This window comes from Mesocricetus auratus, unplaced genomic scaffold (genome assembly GCF_017639785.1).
Source record: "Mesocricetus auratus isolate SY011 unplaced genomic scaffold, BCM_Maur_2.0 Super-Scaffold_100029, whole genome shotgun sequence".
NCBI classification, from domain to species: Eukaryota; Metazoa; Chordata; class Mammalia; order Rodentia; family Cricetidae; genus Mesocricetus; species Mesocricetus auratus.
In genome coordinates, this window is record NW_024429210.1 from 10,386,449 (window position 1) to 10,401,252 (window position 14,804).

Here is a 14,804-nt window from a genome sequence, read left to right on the forward strand (position 1 = left end):
TAATTATCTTAGGCAAAGACAGAGAGGACAACACTGCTGAGGTTGGGGGAAGGGCATTAGCATTTCTGCTAATAGTGGAGAGACTGAGGCGTCAACACTCTCAATCTCATTAGCCACCCCCCCCCCCCATCGCTATCTGATGAGATGAGCATCAGTGTCCTTACTTTAACTGCTGACATTCAATGATGCTGGCAATTAAATTTGTGTTGTAACTCAGCTAACTGTATAATAAGGGCTTGGGTTTTGTGTTCTGAAACCTGAGCTCTATGACCACAGGAGAAAAGACACACTTAGAAACCTTTAACTGCTTATGTGCATTTGGAGTGAAGATGCTAAAAGGAGCCAATTAGCATTTTCCACAAATGTTCAAAGTTTTCATATGCAGAGTCACTAAATTCCTTACACCTTGAAAGAGGTGAATTGGAATCAAGTGCATTTATCTCAATAAGTTCTTTAATAGGGCACAATGATCGGGGTATATTATCCTTCTGAGGTCTTTGATGGAGTTGAAGACAGATAGTTTATGGTTGTGGTTTTCCTTAGTTATGATAAAATGTTAGTTACACATAAAACTTTAGACTCACAAAGATAAGATAGATAATAAAAGTTTTCTTTAAATTTTGTCAAATGTTAGTGAACTAAATATTGTTAACTATAGTTCTTGCTAGATGACTGGATTGTAATATATAATTTTACTATGTTAAAGTTAAAACTCTTCTTTTTATTTATACAGAAAAGGGGAGGTGATAGGGGATGTCCTTCTGTATAAACATTTCTCTTATTGGTTGATGAATGATACACTGATTGACCAGTAGCCAGGTAGGAAGTATAGGCGGAGCTAGGAGACAAGGAGAATGTTGGGGAGAGACATAGAGAGAGGCGGGGCTGAAGGTCTAGTTCTAAGCCCACTAGAGAAACTCACCCTTAAAATTCTGTTTCTCCAGAATCACTTTTGGTACCAATTTGTTTAGTCAGGTTTTCTAGAGGAACAGAACTAAGGGAATGAATAGGTGTATGTGCATGTTTGTACATACATGTATGTGTGTTTGTGTAATTAAATGTGTGTATGTGTGTGTATATTTGTGCATGCATGCATGTGGTATATATATTCATTCATGCATGTATGCTTATGTATATATGTGTGTATATATACATATATAAACTTATTAAGAGAACTTTAAAGTCATAAGGAATCACACCTGGAATGCTGAGAAACTGATACTCAATCCTTGAGATTGGGTGCCTCAACACTCCTGAGTATTCCAAGAATTGGGGGAGGAGGTGGCAACAGCCAGGAGTCACTTAAACAAGGCTTTAGTAGTCCCAACCAGGTGCTGAAATCCCACACAGCTCCTGGAGAGCAACTGGTCCCTATTCCGCGATGAAAACTTGGAATCGCTGCTTCTGCTGTCAGCACAGGGATCAGTGGTGGCATCCACAACAGGGTGAATGGAATCAGGCAGCAAGAGGAAAGACTGAGCCAGTATGAGGCGGGAATAAACTTCTCTCTGAAATGCCTTCTTTTGATCAGGGCATGCAGCCCACTACAGGGTGGGTCTTCCTGTGTCAATTAAGGCGATCAGGACAGTTCTTCAGGTGACACTCACTATTCATGATTCTAATTTGTGGCCAGTGACATTAAAACCGACCCCAAGAATCCCCAGAAACCACATGGAAGAGCGAGAGAACTCACTTCCCACAAGTTGTTCTCTGACCTATACTCACACATATACACAAATAAACAAAGTTAATGTAATTTTTTAATTAAAAAGTCCACACAGACACCCCCCCCCCATTTCGTATGAGACAGGAGGCAGGGCCAAAGTGGGATTATGGCTGTGGAGGAAGGGAGACGTTCCACTGTCCTCCAGGAGATGATACTAAGAAGCCATTTTTCTCTGCAGATGGATAGAACAGGCATTTCCCATGTGTAAATCAGAATAGAGGAGAATCCTGTTAGCTAAGAGGCAGTGTGGTTTGGTGGAGCCTATTTTCTGGCTCTAGTTGATATGTCTCTGGCCAGTGAGATGGCCCTGCAGGTAAAGGCTCTTGATGTCATGCCTGATGGCCTGAGTTCTATTGTGGGAACTTAAATGGTAGAAGGGGAGAACAGACTCCTCAAAGTTGTCCTTGGCTACCACGTGAGTACCATGTCACATGCACAGGCAGCCCCATCCCATATACAAACTCCATATACTGACTCTAATTGCAGCCTCTCCACTAAATGGACCTATCGTGGAGAGTCTGATGCTAAAACTCTGAGATGGTTGGAAACACCATTGTTTGAGAACTAAGGATAGTAACATTGTCTCCCCCTGGTTACAGAGAGGATTAAGTTGAAAATGCCTTTAAGAAACTGGCTGTGCTGGTTGGCTTTGGTCCACTTGACACCAACTAGAGTCATCTGGGAAGAAGAAACTTCTATGGGGGACTTGCCTCCATCAGATTGGCCTGCGGGCATGTCTGGGGGGCACTTTCTTGATTAATGATTGATTGCAGGAAGGCCCAGCCCACTGTGGGCAGGTAGTGCCACCTTTGGTCAGGTGGTCTTTGGTTGTATAATAAAGGTCTCTGGTGGAGCCAGTAAGCAGAACTCCTCTGTGGTCTCTGCTCCTGCCTCCAGGCTTCTTGTCCAGGCTTCCCTCAGGGGTGGACTGTGTAGCCTGTGAGCCCAGACAAGCCATTTCCTCTACAAGCTGCTTTTCATAGCAACAGAGAATCTAACTAGTGATGGGGGAAGTCCTATGTACATGTCAATAAAGCACTGTTGGCCAATAGGGAACCAAGATAGGTGGGACTAGGAGTCCAGGAGGACTCTGGGAAGAAGAAACACAGAGAGTCGAGATATAACTGCCATGGGGTAGGAAGCCCGGAAAATTCTCCGGTAAGAGAAATACGTAGATTAACAATTATGGGATAAATACTTAAGTCAGAACTAGCCAGTAAGAAACAAGCAAGGCCAACAGCTTCATACTTAATATAGCCTCCTGTGTGTTTATTTGGGACTGATGCAGCTCTGGAACCAGGCTGGCGGGAAGGCTCCCCTTTACAAACTAGAGCAGTGGTCCATATGGTCCTGAAGAAATTGATGAAAATGTAATATTAGAAGATGTATAGAGCCCCAGTGAAAGTTTCAGGCATTACTCTGGCCTGCCCTGTTACCTGGCAGGATGCACTCAGGCAACACTCTGGCCAGCCCAGAGTTCCGTGAGAACCAGGCAGGTGCAAAGGACCCCTTTAAAGGACTGACCCCTGCCGGGCGTTGGTGGCGCACGACTTTAATCCCAGCACTCAGGAGGCAGAGGCAGGCGGATCTCTGTGAGTTCGAGACCAGCCTGGACTACCAAGTGAGTTCCAGGACAGCCTCCAAAGCCACAGAGAAACCCTGTCTCGAAAAAACAAAAAAAACAAAACAAAAAAAAAGACTGACCCCTGCCCGTTTACGCTCTTTTGCTCTCTCTCTTGCTCTTACTCTTACTCTCTTTCCCTCTTACACTCTTACTCTCATCTTACTCTGTCTCTCTCTCTCTCTGTCTCATATCTTATCTCTCTCTCTCTCTCTGCTTTACACGGGTTGGTTACCTCTCACCCCCCTTTTCCCTCCCCGTCCACCAATAAACTCCATGTGGGATCGTTGAGTCGTGGTTTGTGTCTCCTTACTGGATAAACCTAAGCATTTTAACAACATTGGTTCCCTGACCTGGACAGGCTCTCCCTGCGGCTCTGCTGCCTGCTGACCCAGCAGGTGACCATGCAGGTAACCTGTAACATCGGACCAACGGCCCACTTTCCATCGACCGGAACGCTACATTTTACATGCAACACCGGCTGTGAGTTGGTAAGGACCCCCTTTAAGTCAGCGAAACCTTTCCCTAAACCCTAAGGGCTGACCGCTGAGCGTCTGCCACCCTTATGGTGTTTTTGGAAACATGGGGAATTCATCCAGCCACGATCTTCAAGATCACAGTTGGCCCCCATCGTCTGACAATCATTCTTGGTTTGTTTTCCACGGGCACGGCCTATTGGTAATTTTTCAGCCCCTTTATGAGCCTACGGTGGCTCTTCGCCTTTAGGACGCTGGTTCCTTTTCGGGTGGTCTTCTCTGCCCTTACTAGACTCTCGGGCTGACGAGCTCTGAAGAGTTAATTTGGCCGTTCTATTTTCCTTTAGATCGGGCCCATGGGTAACAAACCAACAAAAGAAATTAACCCATCCCCTCCTCTGGGATGCCTCTTGGAGAACCTAAAACCCTTTCACTTAATGCCTCTAGTTAAGGCATCCAGACTCACTTATCTCAGTACTAAGAAATGGCCTAGGAACCTTTTAGATAATAAATCTCACTGGCCACCTAATGTCTCTCTAGATCCGGATGTTTTATATGATCTTTCTAACCACTGCCAGCGATCTGGTCGATGGAAGGAGTTACCCTATGTTCAAGCTTTTCTCTACCTCTCTCCTAAACATTCTCGTCAACATTCTTTCTTCCTCTAAATCTCATTCTTCTAGCTTTAAAAACTCCCGCCAGTCACGGAGGCTTCCTGCCACATCCCATCGTGGCTAAACCTGCCTCGGGGCGGGAACCACCTTCCACCTGGGAGTGTTCTGTTTTGTCTCCCCTGTTCATCCCAGTTTAGCGTCTGCTCAGAACATTCTGAGAGTTTTTCATTTTTCCCCCACAAATGAGGTTTGAGGTTTCGGATTTTTTACTGCTCGGACCCACGAGGGGTCTCTCGGGTTTTATACCCTGGCACGGGCCATTCATTTGTTTCTTAGACCTACGGTGGTCACACATCTTTCTGCCTCACTTGTGGAGAAAAAAGACCACTTCTGCTAACAGACGGAAATGTGCCTACAGAGACCGCCATCTTGGTGATCTAAACCATGCAGCCTAGCTTGGAAACGTGTTTACTGAGTCCGCCATATTTACCTCGTGACCTAGCTGTAGACACGCCCACTCAGACCAGCCAGCTTCTGCCGACAAAGCCTGCTGATAGATACAATTCATTTACTTTTTGTCTCTTTTGTGCTTTTACTTTTGTCTCTAATTTCATCTTTCAAGGGCCCTGTTGCACATGGCTTGTTTATGGAATACTGTGCCTTTCCAGGGTTCCCTGTTCTATCTACAACAAATCTTCCTCCTCATCAATGTCTCTTTTAAGTCTGTTTACTACAAGTGTGGGTCAAACACTTTTACCCAATCCTGCTTAATGTATCTATATGTATGTGTAAAAAATAAGGTAACTTTCATTCATCTATACTAAATATCAAGTATTTCTAAATTGTTATACCTTTTAAATGATGATAAACATTTAAAGTTATAAGGGTCTATTTCAGATTAACAAAATATAACACCCAGTCCTTCCTGTAAGCTGGTTACAAAGGTAAAGCTTCTATTCTATTCTCTAGCCATCTATGTGCTTAAGGTGAATCACTAAAGATAAATTTTGTCTCCTAAGATATACTAAACAGACAAACGGTCCTCAAAATGCTCAGAGATCTAGAGAACATGGCATTTAAATGTTTTATTTAAAAGCTTTTTATAACAGAGACAGGCCAGCTGCTGGCACCACCCCATTTCCTCCAAAAAGACTGGTGGACACTAAAGAAACTCTGCCCACAAAAGTGGCAATGCTGGCCACTGAGCAACCCTGCCCTTCACCTCAACTACTTCAAAGGACTCTTCAGGCTGTGAACAAGAGGACACTGGAATCGACTTTCTCCATGTTGCTTGGGTCAACAGTAGGAAAGTCTTCCTAAAAAGTCCCAATCCACATGTCTCACTATCAGCAAAAGGCAGGTGTTCTTGGAGCCTCTGATTTCAACAACTGTGGAGGCCCTTGGGGGTGGCTGTCCATGCAGTCAGCTACTAAGTCTCTCATTCTTCAATCTCAGGTAAAATCTTATCCTTCTCAAGAACTCTGATGCTTTTGACGGCTGGTAGCTTTGCCAACTTAAAATAGCAGACAAGGCAAAGCTCTGTCATAAAACAGATTTCAGGAACGAGTACTCTAAGGTTTATCTATATAAGACTATTAAGTTGAGACATTAAAAAAATATGTTCCAGGTTTCTCTCTTTCATTGTACTACTTTTCATAGTCTTAACATTAATCAATAAAGTTCTAATATATAATCATAACTATAAGGTCAAAATTAAGGTGCTTTTCATTGTACTAAAATATTTGTCAGTTTTTAAAATGTTAATGCTTTCAGCCAAGTTTCTTCTAACATATATGCTGCTGATATGTCTAATACTTATGTTTTCACAAACTCAAAGGATTCTTGTAAGTTCCAGAAAGCCAAATTGGACCCATCCAAACAGGTCAGATTCACTCCAGATATTATTCAACCTCTCCCTGGTCCTGGAACTCCCTTCCCTCATCTTGGTACCCCTGGGGAACCCCCTCCCTCATCTTAAAATCTTCCTCTCAAATACCAGGACCTAAGAACCTAACTTTGTTCTCTACTCTGCTAACGTCTTGCCAGATCTACAGAGGCACCAGACAGTCCCATACAGCCTGGACTACAGAGGCCCATACAGCCTGGACTACAATAGAACAACCATCGTGGCAACACCCCAACTTTCTCAGGTTCCCCAAAGATGATCGACGCCCCAAGATCAGCAGGAAGCAGTCTTAAGAACTCAACGTCCTTGATCCCGAACCTGCCACATCTAACACCCCCATCTCTTTTTAATCATAAATAGAGGTGGGAATGAAAGGTTCAGGCATTACTCTGGCCTGCCCTGTTACCTGGCAGGATGCGCTCAGGCAACACTCTGGCCAGCCCAGAGTTCTGTGAGAACCAGGCAGGTGCAAAGGACCCCTTTAAAGGACTGACCCCTGCCCGTTTACGCTCTTTTGCTCTCTCTTGCTCTTACTCTTACTCTCTTTCCCTCTTACACTCTTACTCTCATCTTACTCTCTCTCTCTCTCTGTCTCATATTTTATCTTTCTCTCTCAGCTCTGCACGGGTTGGTTACTTCTCACCCCCCTTTTCCCTACCCGTCTGTGAGGAGCCTCCCTCGCTATCGCTATTGCCGTTAGAAGATGGCGTTGACATCTGCTGTCAGTTGGAGTTAACCGTTAGAAGATGGCGCTGACATCTGCTGTCAGTTGGAGTTAACCGTTTAAGCTGTGCCTCTCCCGTGGCGTCATCTGGGGTGATGTGCAAACCACCAATCCCGGCTCTACACGTCTCACTCGGAGCTCCTAGGCTTATATAAGGGGCTGGGTTTCTTAGCTTGGGGTCTCCCTCTAAGAAGCTGATCATCTATCTCTCAAGATGCATTAAAGCTTTACTGCAGAAGGATCCGAGTGTTCTGCGTCGTTCTTGCTGGCGAGACGGTAGCGCGGGACATCTGGTGCCGAAACCCGGGAACTCTTCAACATCGCCGGCGCCGCGGGAGACCCCTCGGAAGACGGGGCGGATTCAGAACTGCAGGGACGTAAGTTCAGAGAGGTATGCTTTATCCTGAATACCCCTTTCTCGACTTTGGCCTTAGTTTGTCATCACCGTGGGACGGGTCAGTGGAGGCTTTGGTGCTAGTCCTGTTTGTCCTTCTCCTTCATCGTGGCTGGTGCTGACAGAACGGTGCTGTCAGTCTGGTGCTGTCAGTCTGGTGCTGTCAGTCTGGTGCTGTCAGTCTGGTGCTGTCAGTCTGGCAACGGAGTTGAGCGCCGTTTTTAGATAAGCCGCTAGCGCGATGGGGTTGTCACAGTCAGTGGTTACTGCCCTACAGACTGTGCTAAAACAAAGAGATCTTAAAATTGCACCACGAACACTTCAAAATTTTGTGAAGGAGGTAGATAGAGTGGCACCATGGTATGCTTGTTCCGGGTCCCTCACTGTGGCCTCATGGAACAAGCTAGGTAAAGAACTAGACAGGAAGCATGCAGAAGGAGATCTCCACTTAGGTACCAAAGCCATTTGGAAGCTAGTTAAAAACTGCTTGGAGGATGAGGCCTGTCACCCTGCTATAATAGAAAGTCAGGGAACCTTAGAGGAAGTTCAGGATAGCATGTCAGAAACTGAACGGAGTGAGAGAATGGGAGCTCGCAAAAGGAAAGACATGTCTAAGAAAAAAGGCCCTCCCCAAGAAGTTAAGAAAGGGGAGAGAAAGAAGGGAGTGATCATTCACCCCCTAACAAATCTAAGAAAAAGAAAAAGCCAGAATCTAGTCTATACCCTACAGTAGAGCTAGAAGCCTTGGAGCTAGATAATTCTGATTCTGACACTCTGTATTCTAGCGAAGAAGGTGGTCTAGAGGAGGAGGTGGCACGGTATGAGGAAGAAAGATATCACCCTGATAGACACCGGCCACTGAAAACAAAAATGAATGTGAGACCACCACCTATAAATCCGGCGGGCTCACGCCCCTCAGCGCCTCCGCAGTATGAGCTTCGGCTGAATACTGGTACTGACTCCTTTTTACCTTTAGAGGAATGGAGAAAAATACAAGTAGCTTTTCCAGTATTCGAGAATGTGGAAGGCGGAAGAGTACATACCCCTGTAGATTACAATCAAATCAAAGAATTGGCCGAATCCGTTCGTAATTATGGGGTCAATGCTAACTTTACCACATTACAGGTGGAAAGGCTTGCTAATTTTGCCATGACTCCCACTGACTGGCAGACGACAGTGAAAGCAGTGCTTCCCAACATGGGACAATACATGGAATGGAAGGCTCTCTGGTATGATGCAGCCCAGGCACAAGCTAGAGTTAATGCCACAGCTGAAGATGAGAATCAGAGGCAGTGGACATTTGAAATGCTGACAGGTCAGGGTCAACATGCCCTTAATCAAACCAACTACATCTGGGGTGTCTATGGTCAGGTGTCGGCCGCCGCTATTAAAGCATGGAAGGCCCTCACAAAAAGGGGAGACCAGTGGACACCTTACAAAGATTGTCCAAGGACCCCAAGAGCCATTTTCAGACTTTGTGGCCAGAATGACAGAGGCCGCCAGTCGCATCTTTGGTGATTCAGAACAAGCTATGCCCCTGATTGAGCAACTTGTCTATGAACAAGCAACCCAGGAATGTCGAGCGGCTATCGCCCTCGCAAAAGCAAAGGTTTACAAGATTGGCTCAGAGTGTGCAGGGAGCTGGGGGGACCCCTAACCAATGCAGGACTAGCTGCCGCCATTTTACAAACGCACAGGTATAGAGATTTATCTAGTCGAAAAGCTTGTTTTAATTGTGGGAGAATGGGGCACCTTAAGAAAGATTGTCAAGCCCCTGAAAGAACAAGAAAATCGAAGCTTTGCCATCGTTGTGGTAAAGGTTATCATAGGGCTAGCGAATGCAGGTCAGTCCGGGATGTAAAGGGAGGCTTCTGCCCCCTATTGAAGAACCCAAGGTACCCCAATCAAAAAACGGGTCACGGGGCCCATGGTCCCAGGGCCCTCAGAAATATGGGAACCAATTTCAGAAAAGCAATCAAGAGGAAGTAGAGGTTTCCGAGGAACCCCCGGAATGGACTTGCGTGCCGCCTCCGACTTCTTACTCATGCCCCAAATGAATGTTCAACCGGTCCCAGTCCATTCCCCTGGACCTTTGCCCCCTGCCACCATTGGGCTTATTCTGGGCCGTGGCTCCTTAACTTTACAGGGACTCATTATATATCCTGGAATTGTTGACCCGTATCATAAAGAGGAGATTCAAGTTCTCTGTTCTAGCCCTCGGGGTGTATTTTCTATAAAGCAGGGAGATAGAATTGCACAACTGGTGTTGCTGCCCTCCCTCGGGGATGGAGAAACCTACACTTTACAAAAAAGGGCTATGGGATCTTCTGGAAGTGATTCAGCCTATCTGGCTATACCCCTAAATGAGAGACCTACAATAAAATTGTTAATTAATGGAAAAGAATTTGAAGGGATAATGGATATGGGAGTAGACAAAAGCATTATTTCACTCCATTGGTGGCCGAAGTCTTGGCCCACTGTTGTTTCATCTCATTCTCTACAAGGTCTTGGATACCAGTCCTCTCCTGCCATCAGTGCCTCAGCCTTAATCTGGCGGAATGCTGAGGGCAAACAGGGATGTTTTACCCCCTATGTGTTGCCACTCCCTGTAAATTTATGGGGACGGGATGTGTTACAAGCCATGGGCATGAACCTAACTAATGAATACTCCCCCCAGGCATCAGCCATTATGGTAAAGATGGGGTATACAAAGGGTAGAGGCTTGGGTAGGCAAGAACAAGGCAGAATAAAACCCATTACGCAACACGGAAATCGGGGTAGAAAAGGACTGGGTTTTATTTAGGGGCCGTTGAGGCTTCACGACCCATACCATGGAAAACAGAGGAGCCGTTATGGGTCTCTCAATGGCCTCTATCCTCTGAAAAATTAGAGGCTGTCACAAGATTAGTGCAAGAACAGGAACGGCTGGGGCATCTAGAGCCTTCTACCTCCCCATGGAATACACCAATTTTTGTTATTAAGAAGAAATCTGGGAAGTGGAGATTACTCCATGACCTGCGGGCCATTAACAATCAGATGCATCTTTTTGGCCCTGTTCAAAGAGGCCTTCCTTTGCTTTCTGCACTTCCTCAAGATTGGAAGCTTATTATTATAGATATTAAGGATTGTTTCTTCTCTATTCCACTTTACCCACGGGATAGACCAAGGTTTGCCTTCACTATCCCTTCTCTTAATCATATGGAACCAGACAAGAGATTTCAGTGGAAGGTACTGCCGCAAGGCATGGCCAATAGCCCAACAATATGTCAGCTGTATGTGCAGGAGGCTTTGGAGCCAATTAGGAAGCAATTTACATCTTTAATCGTTATCCATTATATGGACGATATTCTTATTTGTCACAAAGAGTTAGATGTTTTACAAAAGGCTTTTCCCATGCTGGTGGCTGAATTAAAACAGTGGGGATTAGAGATTGCCTCAGAAAAGGTTCAAATTGCAGATACAGGCCTCTTTTTGGGCTCAATGATTACTCCCAAAAATATAGTTCCTCAGAAAATAGAAATTCGCAAAGACCACTTACAAACATTAAATGATTTTCAGAAACTTCTGGGAGATATAAATTGGTTGAGGCCCTTTTTAAAAATTCCATCTGCTGATCTAAAACCCCTCTTCGATCTCCTGGAGGGTGAGCCTCATATCTCCTCACCCAGAAAATTTACCCCTGCCGCCCACCGAGCCTTACAGATGGTGGAAGAGGCCTTACAGGAAGCACAATTACAACGTATTGAGGAGTCACTACCTTTTAATCTGTGTGTTTTTAAGACAGCTCAATTGCCAACTGCAGTCCTGTGGCAACATGGACCATTACTTTGGATTCATCCAAATGCTTCCCCTGCTAAGATTATTGACTGGTACCCTGATGCTGTTGCACAGCTCGCGCTTCGCGGAATAAAAGCAGCTGTTACACATTTTGGCAGGGATCCTGATTCCTTGATTATGCCTTATACTGCTGCACAAGTTCAGACCTTGGCAGCCACATCTAGTGATTGGGCAGTTTTAGTTACTTCCTTTTCAGGACAAATTGATAATCATTTTCCAAAGCATCCAATTTTACAGTTTGCCCTAAACCAGGCTATAGTGTTTCCACAAGTGACAGCTAAAGACCCACTCCCAGATGGGACTGTGGTGTACACTGATGGATCAAAAACTGGTATGGGAGCTTATGTGGTCAAGGATAGGGTTATATCTAAACAATATAATGAAACTTCACCTCAAGTTGTAGAATGTCTGATAGTACTGGAGGTTCTTGAGGCTTTTCCAGGACCCCTCAATATTGTATCAGATTCCTCTTATGTGGTTAATGCAGTTAATCTCCTTGAGATAGCTGGAATAATAAGATCCTCCAGCAGAGTTGCTAACATCTTACAAAAGATAAAAGCTGCCTTGTTAAATAGGAGATTTCCTGTTTTCATTACCCATGTCCGAGCACATTCTGGACTCCCAGGTCCCATGTCCTTAGGGAATGACTTAGCGGACAAGGCTACAAAGCTGGTGGCCGCTGCCTTGTCTACCCATGCACAAGCAGCAAAAGAATTCCATAAGCGCTTTCATGTGACGGCTGAGACCTTGCGCCGTCGTTTTGCTCTATCCAGGAAAGAGGCTAGGGAAATTGTTACTCAATGCCAGAATTGCTGCGGATTCTTACCTACTCCCCACATGGGAATAAACCCACGTGGCATTAGACCATTGCAGATGTGGCAGATGGATGTTACTCATATTCCCTCTTTTGGAAGGCTTCAATATGTTCATGTTTCTGTTGACACCTGTTCTGGCGTAATGTTCGCCACACCCCTAACAGGGGAAAAGGCCTCATATGTGATTCAACATTGCCTTGAGGCCTGGAGTGCTTGGGGAAAACCCAGAATTTTAAAAACAGACAATGGACCAGCATATACCTCTCAAAAATTCCGACAGTTTTGTCGGCAAATGGATGTTACCCATCTAACTGGCCTACCTTATAACCCTCAAGGACAGGGCATTGTGGAACGTGCCCATCGTACACTCAAATCATATCTGATTAAACAAAAGGGGAGTATTGAGGATGTTCTACCCTCGGTACCAAGAGTTGCTGTATCCATGGCACTTTTTACCCTTAATTTCTTGAACTCTGATGCCCAAGGCCACACTGCGGCCGATCGCCACAGTTTAGAGCCTGATAGGCCAAAAGAAATGGTAAAATGGAAAGATGTCTTGACTGATCTCTGGAAAGGCCCGGATCCTATTCTTATAAGATCCAGGGGAGCTGTGTGTGTTTTTCCACAGGAGGAAGAAAACCCCCTGTGGATCCCTGAAAGACTCACTCGAAGAGCTCCTTCACAACTCCAGAATAAGAAGGATGGAGGCCAAGTGGGTGATGAAGACTCTCCTACTCGGGATGATGGTTCCTAGTATGATGGGAGAGTTACGGTGGGCCATCATGTCTACCTTCCCCCTACCGATGCCAGTGATGCAGAATGCCCAGGAGTTCCCTAGATTTTTCACAACTAATAGAGAGTTGGGGCTTGCCTTTTTGCCTTTAGATCCTCAGATACAGAGTTTTCAGGATGAGAGAACCTTGTCATTAGTAGGAAGCTTGTGCTTTACTGTGATTTCTTCATTAAAGGATCATTTTATTCATATGGATCCAGAAAGATCTAATGCTAATCCTTTTGAATTAATGGAAGCTGTACTGATCTTTCTCCTATGATAGTGAGAAGGGACAGATTACTTTTGATTGGAAAGGGGCATTAGGCAACAGTCTGAGTGAGGGACAGAGCTATGGATCATCTGATTGGTCCTCCTCCAATGTTAAGTATACCCCTTTTAAGAGAACTAATTATTCAGCTGCCCTTTATTTGGGTTGTGAGTAATGATACCTTAGGTAAGAATCAGAAAGAAATAAATTGCTCTGCTTAGAATTGTTTTTATGCATTATGCTGGGATGCTATTAAGCACCCTTTTGCTTTGGTAATGCGCATGCCTCGATTTGTTCCAGTTCCTGTTGAGACGCCAAGTAATTTGAGTTTGTTTAGGGAAAAGCGAGATTTTTGGGATCTCTGCTATTATTGTGGGCCTGATAGCCACCGCCGCGGTTACTGCTTCGGTTACCGCCTCGGCCCTTGCACTTTCTGCCACTGTGCAGACAACTCAAACCGTTAATGAACTATAGGCCACTGTGACCATGGTCCTAGATAAACAGGCCACTGCCAATTCTCAGATACAAGGAGGCCTGATGTTGGTAAACCAACAGATTAATTTGGTTCAGGAACAATTGGATATATTGTGGCAGATGGCCCAATTGGGATGTGAACAAAAGTTGCCTGGCCTTTGTGTCACTTCAGTACAATATGAGAATTTTACAAGAGCAGCTAACCTGTCACAAGCTCTGTCTCAACATTTATTACAGAATTGGACTTTTGAGTTTGAGCAGACACTCCGTGAGTTGAGAATGGCGATCCTGCAAGTGAATTTGACGCATCTGGATCTTTCTCTGATGGAAGGCCTCTCCTCCTGGATTTCATCTGCATTTTCTTATTTTAAGGAATGGGTGGGGGTAGGATCATTTAGCCTAGTTCTCTGCTGTGGAATAGTGTTGATGCTTTGGATGGTGTGTAAGCTCAGAGCCCAAACAAAAGAGACAAAGTGGTGGTGGCACAAGCACTTGCTGCCTTAGAACACGGAGCCTCCCTGACATTTGGTTAACCATGTTAAAGCAATAGGTCGCTGGCCTCCCAGCTCTTGCACCCCACGAGGCTAGTCTCATTGCACGGGATAGAGTGGGTAGGCTTCAGCAGCCCAAGGAGTTGCAAGGCTAAGCACTGCACAGGAGAGGTCTGCGGTATAACGACTTTCTCCTGGGAGATAAGTCATCTTGCATGAAGGTTCTATGTCATGATCTCCTTCCCCCAGAAAAACGACATCGGACTGGTCAGGGCTCTCTCTGGGGATAAGACCCTGGAGAGGAGCTTTGTACATGTTCGAATTTGCACATGGGGATTTGACCTCTATCTCCACTCCAAAGTTGTGGGTGTCCTATTGCTTCAAAAATAAATGAATAGGGGGAGATGTGAGGAGCCGCCCTCGCTATCGCTATTGCCGTTAGAAGATGGCGCTGACATCTGCTGTCAGTTGGAGTTAACCGTTAGAAGATGGCGCTGACATCTGCTGTCAGTTGGAGTTAACCGTTTAAGCTGTGCCTCTCCCGTGGCGTCATCTGGGGTGATGTGCAAACCACCAATCCCGGCTCTACACGTCTCACTCGGAGCTCCTAGGCTTATATAAGGGGCTGGGTTTCTTAGCTTGGGGTCTCCCTCTAAGAAGCTGATCATCTATCTCTCAAGATGCAT